Source organism: Erigeron canadensis, chromosome 7 (genome assembly GCF_010389155.1).
Source record: "Erigeron canadensis isolate Cc75 chromosome 7, C_canadensis_v1, whole genome shotgun sequence".
NCBI lineage: Eukaryota > Viridiplantae > Streptophyta > Magnoliopsida > Asterales > Asteraceae > Erigeron > Erigeron canadensis.
In genome coordinates this window covers 6,058,859-6,065,138 of record NC_057767.1, presented here as the reverse complement: position 1 = coordinate 6,065,138, position 6,280 = coordinate 6,058,859, and the positions used below count along the sequence as shown (strand labels likewise).

Genomic DNA, 6,280 nt, shown 5'->3' with positions numbered 1-6,280 from the left:
CATATAATAGGGGGTGGGTGGGTGGGTTTAAAAGGAAGAAATACGATCAAAAAGGGAGTTGAATGATTCACAGGAAGACCCACCCTTAAGTAAAGAATCGTCTAACTTTTGTTTCAAAACTTTGGCCCTCTCTCTAATCTGGGTTCCTTCTTGGTCCACCATTACTCTTCTTATTGCACTTGCGATCTCTTGCCTTTCTAACCCATTCTCCAAATACACCGCCACCTTGGCAACGTCGCTCATATATCTCGCGGTTACCGGTTGGTCACAAGTCAAAGGCGAACTAATCATAGGAACACCTTCACAAAGGCTTTCCATTGTCGAGTTCCATCCATTATGAGTCCAAAATGCTCCAATTGATTTATGAGCTAGCACTTCTTGCTGGGGAGCCCATTTCACTATTCGACCATTTTCACCCGGGAACCCATCAGGTAGCCATGTTGACCCATTACCAGGGGAATCGGATCGAATCACCCATAAAAACGACTGCTGACTGTTGACCAACCCATGAGCAATTTCCACAAAATCCTTCTCCTCGCCCAGTTGATGAACGCTACCAAAACTAACATAGATCACAGAATTGGCCGGTTGTTGGTCTAACCATGGGAAAAAGGATCGATCATATTCTTGTAAGCTGCTCGATGCTGCTGATGCCACTCCTGTGAGATATTTGGCGAATGGTGTCAAATAACAGGGGACACGGAAGTTATTAAGCACCGTTTCTAGCCCGGATCCTTCGATTTCCTTGAAAGAGTTGGCGATGATTCCTGATGATGCTTTTATTTCTTTCATCGCGGGACTCATGAGAAACTCGGCGACTACATCTTTCTTGCCTTTTATTCCCGTCTTCAACGTATCTTTCACTTTTAGGAAAGGAAGCTCTTCAATCATTTGGTCATCCATATCTTAATTAAAACCCGCATCACAATCAAACAGTCAAATTAAATGATCATCGAGTTTCTCATTATATGTATATATGGAACAAAAGAAATATTTATTACTACTCCTTCCGTCGTCTTTTACATTCAACTTTAACCATAAAATTTTTTATTTTATGGTCAATGTATAAACATTCTTTACATTATAATGCAAACAATAAATCAGAAAATGACTTTTGATGACATTCACAATGGGTCGGACGGAGTATAAATCTACTTGCACTAGATCAGGGTCGAAGGTATTACATAGATTTTTCCTCCTCATGGAATTTTTTTTTCTGATACCGTCTCTGCACTAGTAGATATAAATAGATATATAGCTAGCAAATTAACTTACCAGTATTATTAATATTGTCAAGTTTGAAGAAACCACGGTCATCAAGAAGTGATATTGAATCATAAAAAACCATAAGGAACATGTTGAATCCCGATAAAACAAGCCTCGGAAGGTTAAGGCTATCAGCAACGGATTGCGTGAAGTACCAAAGCGCATCAGTGATCAAACACGGTATGGTGGATTCTTCTTCTTTTTGTGAAGCTAACATCAGCAGTTCCAGCTCTTGGCGTAGTTCATCTCCACCGTCTTGCTGTTTGAATAAGAATTTATCAACAAAATCTCGGAGGCCTAAGCCTTGGCTTTCGGGATGGTTATCAAGGATTGATCTGAAAGTGAAGTGAGGGAAGTTGGAGGTTTTGGGTGCATTGTAATTGGTATGAAGGATGGTGATGTTGAAGCCTTTGGAATATAGAATATTGGCAAGTTGAATCATTGGGTTTAGGTGTCCCTCAAATGGGAACGGAAACAAGATAATTCTTTGCTTCCGCCCAACCATGCTAGTCGATCGTTAATTTGGTGATCGATCAGCCTTTAATTAGCCCTTGAATATATATGCTAGTACATCTCCTATATACGAGTAATTAATTAAAGAGATCTAATTAACCTATTAATTAATCATAAGCAATACACGAACTCACACGATTAATAATATATTACGATTATTATATTATTGTTTTACAGGTTGTTATTATTGTTGATGTAAGATGCAATCTAGCTTTAAATGAACTAAAAATAATTAAACTATATAACGTTTTTCATTCATATAAAGGTGTTGGACCAATCTTGACGGTTCGCATCAAGTCCGGTCGAGTACGGATCAAGTAATGGGCGAGCATGCAGCAGACTTGGTTAATTATATATTCAGTTGGATTAGTGTTAAGTTGTTGGTACGTTGTTATCTTTATGTTGAAACGCCTCTACTAGTAGTGTTGACACATAACCAAAGTCAAGTGTGTTAATAAGATTAGGTACAACCAAAGTCAAGTGTGTTAATAAGATTAGGTACAACAGTCATACTTGTTTTTAAGAAAAGATAAGAAGATTAATAAGTTTTAAGGTTTATATATAAAAAAAAAGAACAATATTATACGGATTTTAAAGAAATAAGTAAGCAAACTAGATCTTTGTCTCAATGAATTAGAAATAGTGGCTCTCATAGTTCATTTGTTTGCTTAATTTATTTTAATTAACTAGACAAGAATGTTAAGAACAGTAAGTAAAGAACAAGAACATGAGTAGAATTCAAGAACACAATCTATGCAAGTCTAATTATATGTACCATTAAATAAACAGTGAAAATATGGTCGATATTACAACTTGACTTACAAAGTTACAAGCATGTAAATGAAAATACAATTGTAATGCTTTATATAGGGGTGAAGTAGGGCAACAGAGTCTTGTCTTGATGGTGATAGGATGGTGATTGTCGAGATCTCATTAGCTAGAAGTAATTGCGACAGATGCCCTTTGTCTCCTTTACCAAATCGGGTATGAGAGAGAAACCCTTCTCTTGGATCCAACTGCATCTTTGCCATAAGAAGAACATTACAATTGGAACAACTACCAAGTGACTCTTGTTTTCTTCTTGTTTGAATTCTTCCCGCCTTGACAAACAATTTAGATAAGAATGCATCGTTGGCAGCGACTCGCTGATGAATCCTCACCAACGAACAAATTTGGTCAGCGAATCCTTGACTCAATAGTTTGTATCTCATATCCATTTTTTAAAACATAACAAAATATGTCAATTGGGCGTTGCGTTCATTATATGTGATAATATGTAATTTTGATATCAAAACTCTTTAACATTTCTTATATTAAGATCCTCGTGCATACTTTTACTTTTGAGGTGATCGTACCGTCAAACTAATTGAACATATATAAAATGATAATACAATAGTATTCACTTGGCTTGGAATTTATTTAAACCGGTGACACGTACACAAACCTACTCTATAATTTATGAAATTACACATATCATAGCTAAAGTATTTTGATCTAATTAACTTTTGAATAAATTTTATACCAAAACATAGATAAAACGAGCACATCACAACAATCTTTTTTATAAATTTACAAAACATTTCATTTTGAAATATCTAAAAAAAACTAAATATGTTTAAAATTCATGTTAATAATAACATATTTATAAAAACTTTTTGTACATCAATCTATCATTTAATATATAATATATTTGTGAAATCTTTATAGAACTGATTATGAAAATTGACATATAAACATCTTTTAATATTTAGCACAAATTATAACATAGTAACTATATAAAATTAATTGTAGAAGTAAAAAAAAATGTATCGTCATATATTATGATAAGATATAATAATTACTTACATGATTGATATGTCGTATTTTATACCCATTTCTCACGGATTAATTAGTTTATTTTAAGTAGTTTTCAAGTCGTTTTTGTATACATTTGGTGCGTTTATGGTATATGTTAGTGTTTCAGGATATTAGTAGGTACCTGAGCTTAATACTAAAGAAAACTACATTTAGAGGCCTAAAGTGTGCTTACGGATGGTTCAAGTAACACCCTGGAAGCAAAAATGAAGAATTTGGAGAAGATTTACACATGGTGCGCCAAACCTCATACATGGGTGCGCCGCACTCAAGGATGTCGAGAAGAGGTGCTGTTTAGGAGTGTACCACACTCATTTTTCAAGTGCAGGATGATTAGATGGTGCGCCACACCTCATACACAGGTGCGACGCACTTGCTGGACGGGAAACAAGTGATTTTTGTTTAGGGTATAAATACCTTTCATAACTCAAATCAAAACCCTATGCTATCTTTTCCAGCCGTTTTTAAGGATCAAAAAAGAGACTTTTCATCAGTTCTTGCACCTTTGAAGATCAAGATTACGATTGGATTTATTTCTTTCATTGCTTTCGATTTCTTTCATTCGGTACAATGAATTCTTTCAATTTGATTTGTTATTCTTATTTCAATATGAGTGGCTAATCACTTTATCATCCATCTTGATGAAGTGAGACAATATGTAAAGATTGCACTACTCTTATTAATTCAAAGTTGATTTTAATTATCGTTGTGTCGTGATCTTGATGATTTAATTCTTTGATTAATTATTTATGATGTTGGTGATATGTATGTTCTTGGTTAGTGGTATTAGTTGAACATATATGTGATTTCAATTAATTATTTTTAATGAATTGTCACTAGTTCATGGTATGATAGTGAACATCATTTTGATAAAAGAAATTATTTTGTTAACGTGTTGAATAACGGTTGGTGGTACCACGTTGTCTTCACATAGATACAATTGTTAATTTGATAGTCAATCAAACTAGTTTGTTAGGGAAATTGTTTTAAGCATTAGTGGCACCGCCTGTTACAAAGGAACTGATTTGTAGCGCTTTCAACCAATTTGTTCCAATTATAGCCATGTTTCCCAATCTCTTAACCTCTTCACCCCAAACAAAATACTCACAAGATTTTGTACCTCTGTCCATCTTTACATTTTTCCAATTTATGGTTTCAACCTCCCATTCCTTGCACATATACCCGCAATTAGTTTGCTTGTCCACATAAACATGCCAACATATTATCTGCACCCTAGATGATAAACTCTCAACGATTTAATCCCACCCACTATGAGTCAAGAACCCACCTACCGATGGGTAGTTTAGAACTTCTTTGTTGGCCCAATATCTGTTGATAACCAACCAATAATACTTCTGTGTATAAACGAGAAAAGATGAAAAATAAGTTTCTAGAGAGAATTAAAATAAGAGTTAATTACACTTTTGGTCCCTGTTGAGGGTTAAAAATTACCGTTTTCATCCCTACCTTTCATATATTACCCTTTTGGTCCAAAAAACTTTGCTCCGTTAACGATTTTGGTCCAATTCTAGAAACGGACGTTAAATGCCATCACGTAATCTGCACGTGATGGTTTTTTTTTTTGTATTTTGGCCCTTTTCTTTTGACAGGGACCAAAAGTGTAATTAACTCTATATTTTATCTATTTATCATCATCATCATATAAGCCGTTGTTGCTAATGCTCCTGCCTCTTGCTCCTCCAGGTTTTTGATTTTTTTTCCCAATATATGTATCAATTATTTTTGAAATAAAATCCAATTTAAAAGCATTTAAAAAACTATGTCTGAAAATAATAAAAAAATAAAAAATAGAAAAACTATTTTCTCTTTGTATGTTCTCTTATGTCTCGTATGCTAACACTATGTTGGTATCATGGTCTTTATGACTTCAATTCCATTAAGATTTTTTTTTTCAAAAAGATTTTTTTTTCAAAATCCTCTTTACAATATAGCATGTTTGTCTTTGTCCAATAAAATGTCTAACTTTATGTCAAAACTTCCAAATTATCTAATAAATCAAAAGTTGCGATCATTAAATTATGAGAAATGATATTCATACCACATATTTAAATAAATCTACCACACATGATAACTTTTTGAACACACTATACAAATTACTAAAGTATGTGTATGGTAGATTAATCAAAACCTGTGATACAAATATCACTTACCTTAAATTATCCTACTAGTATAAAAGTAGTAAAGTAACTCCCAATGCCGTCTTTCATGGGTTTTGGTATCTAATACCGTCTTTGACGGTGTGTGGGGGAGGTTGAGATGTAGACAGTCTTACCCCTATCAAAGATAGAGAGACTGCTTCCAGGTTCTACCATAGGTAGAAAAGGACCTCCAGCCTTGCTGGGCATAAAGATCGAACCCATAACCTATGTCACTAACGACAAAGTTTCCAACCATTTATCCCAGTTGGTTAATTATCCTACTAGTATAGTACTCGTATAAATAATACTAATAAATATTTTATACCACTAACATAATACTAAAACTAATTTTTTTCTTTTTGAACATAAAGTAAAACTAATTTACTGGAAGCAAACAAAATGTGAATAGAAGTAATTAATTCCTTTTCCGGAATAAACCAAAGTGGAGGGGTTATCTCTTACAATTAGATAGAACCTGGGGTCTTTCA

At 33.9% G+C, this 6,280-nt stretch overlaps 1 pseudogene; it reads right to left on the bottom strand.

Moving 5' to 3' along the window:
• Positions 1-1,780, bottom strand: LOC122608831 (annotated as a pseudogene).
• Between the last annotated feature and the right edge of the window lie 4,500 nt (positions 1,781-6,280).